We start from the raw sequence: 15146 nt of genomic DNA, 5'->3' as shown, positions 1-15146 counted from the left end.
GTAGGGAGGAGCCGTTATTAAAATGTGTCATCTGCATCTGATATGCAAATACTGCAATGCACGTAGACCAGTTCTGATGAACTGCAGAAAAATAATCCCAGGATATTTGGATGTAGCCAAATACAATAAAATCCGGATTCTTAATTCTACTTCGTGGGAAGGAATGAACAAGAAAGGTAATATGATAAATGGAAAAACTGAGAAGCCATTTCAAAGGAAAGTGTTATTTATGTATTTTCTATATTGTAGCCTATTGTCGATCAGTGTTAGTTCTGGTTTTGTTATATATATATATATATATATATATATATATATATATATATGCGCTATAGAATCTGTAAATATATATATATATATATATATATATATATTGCTATGAAATAAAGCATTTATGCAGTCAAGCTTCATTGATGTCAGGCAGAGGAGCATGAAAATCTCTACAAGGATATGTAATTGATGTGTAAATCAGGGCTGAATCATTCTGTAATAGAAATGGTCCCTAGGAAAATAAGCATCACAAACCCACTACAGAAAGGACAGCCATCAGTAGAAGCGAACAAAGATAAGGCACACTTATTACAAAATAAAAAGGAAAAAAAGATAACAGCAAATGACTTACACATTTCTTTGTCATTTAATAGAGGTAAGCTATCAAAAATATTTGCAAGCATCTTTCAGATCCTCCAATACTCCCTTATTTGGTCTGGAAAGGGTGGCTTGTCTTCTTTTTTAATTTTTTTTTTGTTTTATTAAAATGCTTAGGGACATTATTATAGATGTGTATGAAAGAGCGCATTCATCTTTTGAAAGCAGACACATGTAAATGACATCAATGATTGTAATTTGGTTAACAATGTGTTTTCAAGGTGCATTTAAATCACTATTATAATCCCCTTGTCATGTCGCACTAAGCGCACAAGGAGCGGCTAGATAATGACTGAAAAATACAGCATGACAAGAATAAACAGAGAGACGATTGTGGCGTAACTGCACATCAAATTAGGACAAGGATATACACCATTCTGACTCTCTTAATGGCCCTCAAGAAGACATAAATAGCAGAAAATACATAGCTCCATAGGGATAAGACATTTATGGTGAATGGGTTGTGGAAGTGGCAGAAGAACAGTCAATAATGTGCAATATAAATGTGCTATGTCCTAAAGGGTTAATGTGACTTAATTTTTCTTTGCTCTTGGAATCTATTTCAAGCATAACCAGCATAATAATGAGGAAAGCTATGCGTGCTAATATTTTAGTTCAGTTTAAATACTGGTGGAATAAATCCATCCATGTGCCTTTCAAGCCAATCCTGCAATGGGGTAAACTAAGGTGTAGTGCTTTGTAAGGGAGCAGAAAAAAAGAATTTCACCTACTGACAAGACTGTTTTTGCTTGGACACTTAGAAAACAAAACAGGGATTCAGAATGAACATTGCAGTAGTTTCCCCCTTAATAAAACAATGAATGAATCAGGAATTAAGAATCCAGGATTGGAACTGCTGACATCAGCAGTAAAAGAGTTTAACTAGTCTTTACTAAGCCCATACAAATGACACACCAATTAAAGCAAAACCCAAGAAGGTATTGTCCAAATGGACCTACCTACCTCCATGTAGACACATCCATTGGACACACTAATACCTGAGCTAATACCAGAATGAGCCAATTGATTTTGGGCCATGTCAATATTTAAAAAGAATTAGTTGCCACGATAGTGACAAACTACATTTAAAAACTTTCAAGGACTGGTAATTCTGCATCGACCTCAGGATATTCCAGGAGATGTATCTCCAATGAAAAGCACAGAGGTAAATGTAATTAACAAGTTCCATTCATTTCAATGATACTTCTTCTTGATTACCAAATATTTTACATTCCATGTTTCATTTTTCTTTCATTTATATTATACAGAATGTAGATGGAGAAGTGGGACTTCATGGCTGGGGCACAGAGGTTAATAATTAAACATTAACCAGCTGGGCAGCTCTGTCATTTACTGCTTACCAAAAGCAATGGTACTTTATTGCACAAATTTATTAAAAGTTCTATTCTGTATAGAACGCCAACATGACTTATTAAATGTATCAACTTGTACATGGCATGTCAGTCAAGTAACGACTAAAGCAGACAGGTAAATTCCAAATGCTCAAATATAATAAGTACAATAAAGGCAAAAAAAAGGAAAAGCCGGAGCTACTTTAATGTGGAAATTCACATTGTTTCTAGATCTTACCAAACCTCTAGATAATTAACAAATAAATAAAATGAAACGTTTAATATGACTACACTGTACCTGATTCATTAATTAGGGATTAAAGAGAAGAACACACACAAACCTATGGGTTTAGGACTTGTATTGATCAGAACAAGGCAGCAAACCATAAGAGTAGAATGTGGATTTACGGAAATATATTTGAATTATAGCCCTTTGCCAAGATTAATCATTTTGTATTCTTCTGTGGAGAGCGGAAATCTCAATATTGATTTTACTGTCCTTGAATAAATGACCGCAGGCCAATCTAAAAAGGGCCATGTATAACCTAATAAGAAGAAAAGAAAAAACCCTTCACCTTTGGAGTGGGTTCCCACCCCCACCCACCAATGGTTAAATTGTTTTGCCTACAGAATAATGAGTAAGATGGTATTTTATTTATTGATTGCTCCTGCAAGCTTTTTCTGTTTTATGCAACTGATCCCACAAAGCATCCTTTTTTTCCTTGCTGCATGGCAGCTTGCAGCTTTCCGACATCATCCTGCACATTGCAGGACCAACAGTCCTACATTGCCAAGAGCTTGCCAATAACCAGGATACATTGGACAGCGGAGGACAGCACTGGCTGTGAAAAGGGAGGAATACGTTAGGGATATCATCTAATTTATTATCCCTAAAAAGAGGGTAGTCAATGGGCCCGATTTAATAAACTCCCTAAGACTGGAGAAGATGCACTTTCATCTGTGAACCTAGGCGATCCAGCAAACTTGGATAAGGTTTCTTAAAAGTCATTTGTTGGCAAATGTTTTCAATTTGGAACAGATCCATTCCAGGTCTTGTGAATCACCAAACTTCACTGATGAAAGAATCTTCTCCAGCCTTGGAATGCTTACAGGACCAGCAGTCCTGTACTGTAATTAAAGTTGCTACGGCCCCCTCCAAAATCCAGATTATTGAGGGAAAGAAAAGAGGACCAACTTTTAGAAAAGCAACTGATATGGTAAATAAAAATACTTTTTATGGATGAAGCAAGGTGAAATAGATTATGCCAAATTTGCAGGGTATTTGGCATCATCTGCCCCTGGAAAAAGTATTAAAGGGTCTGGATTGGGCCAGGCATATTTGTATTGCAACAGAATAGCAGCATTTTTTTTGGAATCCAGGCCCAGAGTCCAGGAAGGAATGGATGGGCCATGCACTCCTCCTTTTCCCAGGCCAGGAATTAAGAATGACCTCTGGTGCACCTAACCTCGGATAATCAAAGGAACCTAGGAGTTGGAGCCTGAGGACAGGTGTGGCTCAGGTGGATAGGCTGTGTTCAGCCTGCATGCTGGGAGAGCTTAGGAGGTCTCCCAACGTTTATGGCTGCGGGACTGATAGAGAGCCAGGAGGCTAAATGTCGTGTTTTTTTGTGTCATGCTGTAAATAGCATTGATCCCCCGCAAGGAAAAAACCTTGGATTTACTAATTTTTGTTGCTTTTCTGTGGATGTTTTACAAATAAAAAAAATGGGCAGAGCTCCCTGAAATTGAACTTAAAATCTGAATTACCACTCTGCAATGAATACATTTGATGCCAATCTCCCTCAAGTACCCTAAGCAAAAATGAGCATTTTTAGTTGCTTTCTTTCTGGCATACGGTCTCTCATTGAAACTTAAGATATAGCTGTGCAAGACAATAAGAAAAGGAGAAATGAGACACTGCATTAACTCATATACAATTTTTGTTTGAGCCAATAAGCTCTGTTTTTAGAGTAAAACTGGAAAATGTGAAAAGGAGCCCAAGCTCTACCTACCAGTTGGGCATAACAATATTACTATGACAAAAGCACAGAAAAGTGTAAAATAAATAATATTAACCCTGACCATGACACAAAAAAAATATATACCACAATACATTCTCTAAATGATGTACCTTTTGACAGAAACATTTCACCGCAATCTCTGTGAACTCAGGTCTGCCTTTTTAGATGAGACTTTTATCTTTTCCGATAGTACCAACTTTAATGACACCTTTATTCAGTGCAGCACACATCAACTCTTTGCAAGATTATAACAATGTCTGAATCCCATTAGCAGAACCTTCTGTCTCAATAAGACATAATATGCATTTTCCAATGCCCTGCTAATGGTCTTCAAGGCTTCTCTATTTGATCCTTTGACAAGACACACTATCACATACAGAACTAAGAACAAAGATGTCTTGTCACTTACTATCTCTGCATAAGCCTTCAGCTTTGACTTTTTCACCATCTGTGCCGGCTGAATTCCACTGCTTACATTTTAACTAGATAAACTAAGCTCATAAATATAGATTTATATTAATAAATATAAAATGCATCAGCCTTTCACGACATTTTTTCAATTGCTGCACAAAACAGCCTCCAACCAAATTTTGACTCCTTTTTTGCTGCTGATTAATCGGGTTTTTCTTTGAAATTATTTGCTGCAGAAGCCATTAGTGGTGGATTAGATGCCGGCATAGTTCCAAAAATAACCTTTTTCCTTTTATTTAAGGACAAACTTTTCACATCTGTAGTAAATTGTACATCATGTGACTTACTGCTCTGGTATTGTATTACTTTTACAGAACAGCTTATTCTTGGCTTTGATTGCATGGAATGAGCTATTAAGATATATGAAACACCATATGAAAGCAATGATCGGTGGGGGGTAAGATAATAGGCTACATGACTTTGTGGACAGGGCAAATGATCTGGATCTATATTTGTTTTAAAAAGAAAAGATAAAGCGAGTGATTGTCTATGCAGTAAAGACATCTACAACTATGGCCACATGCATTACAATCCAATTGTACAATCTGTTTAGGATTTATCTGATAGGATTTAAATTGGAATGGATCAGGAACGTAACATAACACAGTAGTTGATAAATCATGGATGGTTGTACTATGCCTCCCAACAACCCCTGTGTCTACTATAATTTGGAGGGACTGTCCCCTATTTTAGACCCAAGTTCCTCTGGATATATGCATATATAAAAATGTATTATTTAACTATTACAGAATGTTATTTCACACTAAACCTTTCATCTAAATTATGCAATTTCTTATCCTGAAAAGCTAATATAAGGAAAAACACTTACTGGTACATACATACTTTGTTATTACATACATAGCTAAAAAGTATTTCTCTGGCCAATCTTTAAAAGTTGGGGGGTTTAACTGATAAAAGGATTGTATGATCAGATTTGTAATATGTGTGATCAGTTACCATGACCCAAAGTTACTAAGCGGTCATTGGTTATGGTAGACAAACTCATAATCTATGGGAGAAAAGTGGTATAAAAATGCTGCTATTGTAAGATAAAAATGAGTGCAATGGTGGGAATAGGCATGGATAAAAAAATAAGAGAATATAAAAAATGGGATGAAGAAGGAAAGGAAGGAGCCACTATCAATATTATAGTATATATATTTTTAAAGCTTAATTCCATCCCTACCTTCAAACAAGTACACTGTTACAAGCTCTTCTCCTGTCCCAAAAAAGCAATTTTAGTGCATACTTTGTATTAGAAGCTGCAGCAAATATTAGAGACCCAGCCTTATTTCCTGGCTGAATGTCCCACATCATTCAACTCTGTATTTGGCCTACCACTTTCATTCATTGGATTGCAGTTCTTTCCTTAACTGAGGTTCGACATCATGTGTAGGTGTTACCTAGGATGGTGTGCATGCAAATATAGCTTTCCTGGGAACCTAGGCTGACCTTAACCTATCTATGCGTTATGATATTTGTATAATTCCTCCCAAGAGGATGCTATCCATTAAAAAATGGTATAACATGAAAATAGGGTCATTTAAAAATGTCATTAGAGTGCTCATTAGGGGGTTGGAAAAATATAGGCAACTTTAAAACAAAGCAAATGCTTTGGACCATAACATACACATCCACTCAGATAAAGACGCAGCTTTAGTTGCTAAAACTAGAAATTGTTACCCAACCTTCTATTGTTTTCTCTCGGTGAACCCCCAATATGCTACAACTTTTTAATGCTGCCTATATAAAAGAGAAGGAAGATTGAACACACACACCAAACGGTGGATTTTAGAGGTAAAAAGAACTCCTGTGGATCTGGTCAGGCACAAACCATTGGATTCCCTTGAGTCTTTGCAGCTTTATAGCAGTCTGTTCTACAGCCAAATTGGCCAACAAAATCGTATAAGTAAACAGTCATCCAAGAGTCTGCCTGTGCAACATAACTGGGCAGCAAATATGATGAATAACAATTAGGAAAATGCAGATTTAAAAATTTTAACTCCAAAGTCCATGATGATAATTCTCAATAAAAGAAGGGAAAAAAAAAAAAGACAGAAATCAGTGTTAACTTACAATATTGGGTGTTGGGTTAAACAACACATTTTATGATATGAATGTAATGACAGGTTGCTTAATAAGTTTCTGCAGCTTCTGTCCCTCAATCAACGTAATGCTCCCAATGATAACATTTTGAACTGAACTGGAAGTTATGCGTTACTGCATTTAACCCAACATCCGTGCACAATGCACTTTTATCTCGTTCTAGCTGCAGCTGGGGTAACACAAGTGGCTAATATAGTTGGTAAGTACATTATACACTTGAAGCATTACAGCAGAAAGGCTATCTATTCTTGCACACATTATTTAAAGGGTGTACTACCAGTAACCCAGTACATCAGAGGCTCTTCAGTAGAAGCAGTAATCACAGTGCAGCAAGACAGGGAAACGTAAGGGACAATTGGTCTCTTGTGCCATTGATTTACAATAGATGAAACTGAGCAAACAATCAATATTACAGGGGGATTGTTTTTTTTTTTTTTTTACATCTCAAATAGAAAGTGCTGATATGCCGCCAGATTATTTCATCACTGGTAATGTGTGTTGGTTGCCCAAATAGTCACACTGTGTTACTCCAACACTCTAGATCAATGCCTGACACAGCATCCACCCCTCTTAATTACAACACAGAGAGTTCTGCCAAGGGTGAGTAAACTTAGACTCGAAACTATAAAGACAAGCTGGAAAAAAAAGCATTCCACAGTCAATCAGTTCTACTTACTGGTGAGATGGAAAATACATTGGATAAAAAGGAATGTAAATGTAGTTTCGTGAATAGGGTTGAAAAATGACAATCCTTGGCAATAGCGGGTAACTGTTTAAATGTCTCTATGTTAACATTTCCAGCTTGCATATCTCTCAACACACATTAATGATTTCATGAGTATAGCATGTACTAGGACGAATCTGTGTTTTACAAATGTTTATCAGCATTGTGTAAAAGCTCAACTATGGTTATAATAAAAAGAATATTGTCTTCGTGCTCATACTGGATCTATTGGGTAAGTGGCATGGTGTCTCAGTGGCTAGCACTCGGTAAGTGGCTAGCTTGCCTTTTCACCACTAAGGTCTAAGGTTTCAATATAAGTCAGAATACACATTTATGTTCTCTATCACATCCCAAAAATGTGCTTGGACTATGTTATGATGCATGACTATGGTAGGGACATTAGATTGTGAGCCCTCCTGAGGGACATTTAGTGACATAATTATTAACTTTGTAAAAGGCTAAGTAATATGTTGGTGCTATATAAATACTAATTCATAATAAAAATTGCTCATTTTTTGCAAAGGGGGAGGCTAGCATGCTGTATACTTAACCTACGATAGGGATGCCTTTCTCCATTCACCTTTAAGATTGGTGTGGGGCCCCTGCTAAAGTCATTCTCGTCAGTTATTGCCTCCCCATTCCAGCTCCAACTGGACAGTGGAGTACATACCACTGGCTATTGCAGGATTGTGGGGTCAATTGGCAAATATTCTTAGATTATTTACTAAGATTATTTACTTAGTAAATAAAAAATTGTGTCAACAAAATAAGTTTCGATATTTATAATTTGTTGGAATAATCTTGATAATACAGAAAACAGAGTTGACATTAAATGCATAAACTGTCTAGAATGAAAATATTTTTATCATCAATCTGCACTATGTATGTAACTTAGCAAAGTGTGCATCATCTAACATGTATTATTAGAAGCATTTAGATATTTTTAGAAGTGTTATATCCCCTGGTATTAAAAGGTGCTATTAAATTGGAATTGGAAACTTTATGTTACGAAGGAAAGAAAAATAGATGCAAAATGCACAATTCTATGAAGGTATAACCACCTTATATAGTCAGGTCGCTGCAGCGTTAAAGCGATGTCACATACTATTGAAATAAGCCTGACCTTTTATCAGCACAGCTGAATCTAGATATCAAACTCCGACAATGGATCTGCCAGGGCGGATTTCAGCTTCTCAGCAAAGTGCACTTGTTGACACAGAAACTGAGAGTGTCAACCTGCTTCACTGCAAGCAATTGTCTCTATGTTCATATTCAATGCACCATATTCTACTATTTGGAAAGCTGCACAAAATATTATCTTTACATTGTCTCTCTTTATACTTTTAATTTTTCTAACTACTATAAAATTTAATGTCGTGCTGGAGGAAAATGAGAAAAAGGCCAATAATAACTAGAATATATAACCCTCCTCGATATGGAAGAAACTACAGGTAGTCCCCGGATTACATACGAGATAGGGACTGTAGGTTTATTCTTAAGTTGAATTTGTATGTAAGTCAAGACATGTACATTAATTAATTGTAATTTATTAATACATGTATTAAATGCAATTAGGACAGATGTTTGTCTCAACATATTAGGCAGAGAGGTCAGTTACTGTATAAAATCCTCAATGTGAGTTAATCACAAAGCAAAAAAAAATTCTAGAGCCTAGACATTAATTTCTGGAGCAAGCCACGCTTTGGAATGCAAAAAAACAACTGCAGAGTTTGTCTTGGTCATTAAAGAGTTACAAGAGGTTCCAGAACAGCTCGGCCCTTAAGATCCCCCACAAACTCAGCTTTGTTTAGCAAAAGATTTCTTCTGCAAAGAAGAAAATGCGAACTGCCCCCCTCCCCCCATAAAGCCTACATCCTGCACACAAGCGAGCAAGGAAGCCCCGTTCATATCTAGGAGTGGTCTGTATGTTGGATGTCCTTAACTCTGGGACTACCTGTATAAGCTGTTCTGTAGCGGTTAGGGTGACAACTATTCCTTAATATATACATGCAAAACATTGAATGGGTGTTACAAGCAATACAGAAAGTGTTACACTGGCCAGATCACCAAGTGAAAATACATTTTAAAAAAAAGCCTAAAAAGAAATCTGATGCAGCCACTACATTTAAAAGCTGGTAGATTGCAATATATAACATTTTTCTCCTTGGGTCAAGATAAACTTGAATTACTTTTCTCTGTATAGCATGAATATTATTCTGCAATAATTCACAAAGTAGCAGGCCCCTTTATACGAGTCTCTGACCAAGTCCCGGGGCAGAAGCCAATTAACCAGCTAGTATATTTCCACTGTAGGGAAAAATCTGAGCACAGAATGGAAATGTAATAGGAAACGAACATGTAAACCCCATGTGTACAGTCAACTCATGCTGTTCTTTTTGTACTTGTACGGGTTGGAAGTATTCATTGCACTCAGTTGGTAATAGCCAAATTATGGTTTTAGACATGTAACTCTGGTCAGGTTGTATTTGCAAAATAAACACATTTTATGTATATTCTTATGCTTTTTATGTTGATTTTCCTATTTAGATGCCTATAATTTGCCTGCATTACATTAAGAAGTTGTGCAAAATGATTCATAAAGGAACATCTTACAAAAATTATATCAGGAAAATTTATATATTAGCCATTAGAATGGTATAAGGCTGCGAACACTTCTCACTGCCTAAAGTATATGTAAACCCCCTCAATCAGCTTAACATATTTGCTCCTCTCCTTAATTGACAATGGGCACAACTAAGTATATTATTCCTAAATTATTTAACTTAATATACAGCAAATTTCAGTTTGTGGATTTTCATTTATTCCCCTTAAAAGTACAGTGCATTTTCATTGGACACAGATTTTGAGTTATTGCCACAGTTTACCATTAAGTCCTTGTTATAAGACTTCCACGTTTTGCAAACTTGATTAATAGTTAGGTTATTTTATACATTTTAGGTATGTGTAGAATAACAACTAGGAGGAGGTCATGGCGGCTCAAAGTAAGTTCCCTCCAGCCGTGGAGAACTTTGACAAATCTGGGGCAGTGGGCCTGATTTATTAAAGCTCTCCAAGCCTGGAGAAGATACACTTTCATTAGTAAAGCTGGATGATCCAGCAAACCAGGAATTATTCGGGTCCAGGATTGAAAACATTTGCTAACAAATAGCAAAGAACTTTTAAGAAATTCAATCCAGGTTTGCTGGATCCCCCAGGTTCACTGATGAAAGTGTATCCTTTCCAGCCTTGGAAAGCTTTAATAAATCAGGCCCAATCAGCTTGATTTATTAACCCCCCTAATGGTAATCCTGAATGTGACTCAGGATGGATTTACCATCCAAAAAGCGGTTTTCCCGAGTCACACATTTGGGGTCACTAAAAATCATTAAAAAAAAAAAAAAAAATCCTGCTGGTCCCCACAGATCCAGGGACACGTCTTCTCTCTTCCATCTTGAGCCAGCGAATGCAGAGACGATTTCCGGGGTTTCCCGGTGACGTCGGTGCATGCATCAGTATATATATTTTACAAGCTACCGTACAGTTATTATTATATTATGTTTCACTATTTTTTATTTAACAGTTTTTTGTGTTTTTTTATTTAAAGTTTATCATTACATTTAATATTGGACATATTTCGGTGAGTAATGCCTAAGAATTATAGGCCTACAATGTAAAATAATTTTCCATGCAAAAAAAAAAAAAAAATGTACTGCTTTTTGCATGGAAATACGGACAGAATTAAAATGCTAGGGGGGGGGGGGTTAAAGCTCTCCAAGCCTAGAAAAGACTATCATTGATCTGATTCATTCCAGGTTTGTTGGAACACTCAGGTTTACTCATAATAGTCTTATCTTCTCTGGTCTTGGAGAGCTTTGCTAAACCAGACCCACAGGGAGATAGTTTAATAGTGAGTGACATGGTACCTACAGTAAGCATTCTGCAACTATCACCAACAATTTCTGTTTATAGACCTAGTCTTCCTAATAACATTATCATGAAGAATACCAAGGTACTGCCACATGCTCTCGGATTCCAATGGGGAATTACATGCTAAAAGGTACATAGTATAAATAATTGTTTTTTCACCTAAACTCTGCTAATAACTCTGTTACTCCATCAAAGTAAAAACATCAAATTGTATCGTAAATCCAATTTGTGCACATTTATTCATGCATATGCTCAAAATTTTTTATTGAGTTTATGACTATTTTATAATTTAGGCAGTGGACTTTAAAACAATACCTAATTCTATTGGAAAAGAATAAGCAAGCAGAGTATACTTCAATAGACTAGAATGAGAAATATCCCACAACGATGATCATTGAGGTGAATGATAATACTTTCTTTCCTATCAAACCTCAAAGCATCACCTATATAGAAGTGTATATGTTTGAAATTGACAATCTCATTGAAGTTTCAGTATATAGCAAATGTCTCAGCCTTAGCACACAAGGGAGATTAATCTGTGGGAAGCAGATGGGGTAACTCATCTGTTCAAGCAGCGGCCACAGCTGAGTTCCACCAAACATAACCCAAGTCCAAATGTGAGGACAAATTCTCTGTGTTTTTGTGATCTCATCATTTTCTTTTTTAACACCTGCAGGTGAAGCTTCATGCTTGATGAATTTACAAATTAACCTACCTGGGGAATAATCTGGCAGAAAACAAGGTTGATGTGCATATTTTAATCATAAAAAAACAAAATCATGGGACCGGATTTGAATTATTAGAATAGAAAGTCCTATTGAAGTATACAATAAGGACAAAATTGAAATTTCTAAATCTTTCCACCTCCACCCCCCTACCTTATCATTCCAGCACCCCAGGGTTGTTAGTGCTATTACCTGGCCCACACATGATGTGCATTCACTTTGTAATCTGAATGTTGTTGCCTATATTCTGACTCTCCAGTTCCTTCCAATAAAACCCCATGTGATCAGTTTGCATGCCACGGCAGGGAAGAAGAAAACCCCCTGCCCCACATCACATGACCAACATGTATGTATGCTTTACAAATTCAGCATTTTTAAATCTGAGCTGAACTTTAACACATGCTGTAGATGTGGCAATGGACCAACTCTTCACAATTTCTAAACTTAAATGTGACATAATGTGACTTAAATGAAGACTGTTCTTCAAAAGAAAGTTTATATCAAGCATAGCCCTCAACAAGTGCACACTATATAAATTTGTAATGTTCATTTTTGTTATTCTTTAATGTAAACCAAATATGTTGTATTTTTCTTTATTTTATACAAAAAACTAAATAAAAAGAAAGTACCGTATGTCAATTATGAAATGTTCCACACTGATCCCATAAACATGCTAGTGTCAATGGCATGCTTTGTAATTTCCAGCTAAACTGTTAGTTATTTATAGCATCTTAAGAGTACGAATACACACCACACACACGCCACGTACTTAATCTCTGTTTAGTTAAATTTTCCACTTCAAAACATGCACCGATTCAACAAATCTCTTTGGAAATGTCAACTTGGAATTAAATATCTGCCAAGAGAAAAGATAATGACAAGTCTGGCTTAGTGCTGGACACAAAGTACAGAAAGTATATAAGCAGTATGGCTGACCTCATGATTCTTACCCCTCTTTGTTGACCTTTAAAAAAGAATATTCCAGAAGCTATCCAAGATGTCATCATTTTAAGCTGTAGATATTTTTTCAAAGTCTCACAATTACACTGGGCTTGTATAAATAACTGGGAAATATATTAGTGCTGTGTAATCAGGTTTGCAGAGAATTGGTTTAATTTATCTGCAAGAAATGCCTTTTCTCTGCCTGTGAAGATTTCTGAGCACAATCTACTACAATTTTCCCAATTTTTGTTTTTGAGGGGTTGTTTATGGGATTCTTTATTTTTAGAATTATGTGTCTAAACTATGAACATTAAAGTATGGACCTGTTCCTAAGAACCAGTAAAAAAGCCAAAAAACAAACCACCCCAAACCTCCCTACGTACTATTCATCAAAATGTATCCATTCTTAAAGATCATCAAAGAACATCAAAGACCCTAGAGCAGTGGTCGCCAACCATTTAGGTTCCGCGTATCACTAAAATCACCTGCCGGGTGTCAACCAAAGGGAGAGAAACCTCCCCCATAGTGACGTCACTGTGACAAAGCCCCACCCACTCCCTCATCACAGATCTAAGCTTGCTATGGGAGAGTGGGCAGGTTATGTCCAGATACACAGCCGGCCCACTTCCCTTTGCCTGGGACTTATTCGGGGAGCCACAGACCCGCAAAATTTTCTTGCGGACCACCAGGTTGGCAACCGCAGCCCTAATGTATGTTTTCAGTTTAGGTCACCAAGCATGTTATAACCTTTGTAGAACTAACTTTAAACCTACCAAAACTATGTACCACAAGTACTTAAAGTGGACCTAAACAAAATATTTTACTTTACATAAAAGGGTAGACAACCCTTAGAAGCTTTTTTTTCAATGGAGAAAAACATTTCTTCCCCCCCCACCCCCATCTACCACTCGATCTTGTGTCTGCATCGGGTGATGTAGGCAGAACAAGAAAGAAGATGGCGGTGCCCAGAGCTTTCTCTACGATGGGACGAAGGAGGATTCCAGAACGACACAGCACTTGATCCAGGAAAGCGCCAGAGAAATCGAACCAAACTACATAATGTCCTATAGTCCCAACAAGCTCCTTGTCCTAGGGTCCTATTAAATTTTCTTTCTAGGCTTTAAATAAACTTTATAAACCGAAATTTTACACACAACCCAGCATCAAACTATAGAAAATATGCTTATCTGACACCAGCATTAAAAGACCCACATGGTAAAATATATAATTTACACTCACTGGTTCCAAATATACAAAAAAAAAATACATATTTATTGACCAACTTTGGCGGTCTATGCAAAAAAAAGGCAGACACCAGATTCAGAAGGCATTTAAAGCACACCTGTCATCCTTTTATTAAAAAGATATTTGGACAAACTGCAAATAACCAAGCATCTGTTACATTTATTGTCTCTTTTACAGCTGTATAATTCTGTCTATAGTTGCCTTTTTCACACGTATGCATGAAGTTTATTGCAAGAGACAATATTCTGAATGTTATTTTATACATGAATTTTATTGAGACACACAATATTTTGGAAGTTCTTTTATATCTGAAGTTTATTGTAAAAGACAATACTTCAGGTATTTTTTTTTATGAATTAGGTTTATTATGAGAATCAATATTTCGATGTTTAGTTTTATTGTCTAAGACATTATTTTGAATATTCAGGGATGATAATGAAAATATTGAGATGTAATAGCTGACATTTCTTTCATAAAGCTCTTGAGCATAATCAAGGTTTGCATATGATTGAATTTATAGAGTAACAACCAATCAATCTACTTCAATGCAAAACACTAGGAAAGAGTTTATGCGTAAACTGCATATATACAGAATAAAATCAGAGGTCATCTTCAGTAAAAAATAAAAAAACAAAACAAAAAAACATAACAAAATTGGTTAGTGGATCCAGATATATTTTTTTCACATTGGAAGATATATTCTAACAATCTGGGGAGAATGGAGTTCAGGGGGTGAAAGGAAATCACCCTAAAGTGGATCTGTAGCATGGACATGGTCTTGCCATAATGACAACCACTTTACCATGCTATTGAGCAACCATGCAATACTTCCTAACATCTGCCCATAAGAAGAAAAAAAAGATATAAAATATATTTAATTTAAGGGATATAAAACATGACTGTAAGGACTAAGCTTCTACCAACTTTAAAGTAATTGCAACTGCCATAATGTCATGTCCCTTCTTATAATATTGTCTGGGGGGGGGGG

The 15146-nt window shown here is 36.3% G+C and overlaps 1 protein-coding gene across 1 annotated transcript in view; it reads right to left on the bottom strand.

Moving 5' to 3' along the window:
- Nucleotides 1–15146, bottom strand: part of AFF2 (ALF transcription elongation factor 2) — a 313572-nt gene that overhangs the window by 214022 nt on the left and 84404 nt on the right. The window lies entirely within an intron of this gene.

The sequence above is a fragment of the Pyxicephalus adspersus genome, chromosome Z (assembly GCF_032062135.1).
Source record: "Pyxicephalus adspersus chromosome Z, UCB_Pads_2.0, whole genome shotgun sequence".
NCBI classification, from domain to species: domain Eukaryota; kingdom Metazoa; phylum Chordata; class Amphibia; order Anura; family Pyxicephalidae; genus Pyxicephalus; species Pyxicephalus adspersus.
This window is presented reverse-complemented; position numbering and strand designations above follow the sequence as displayed.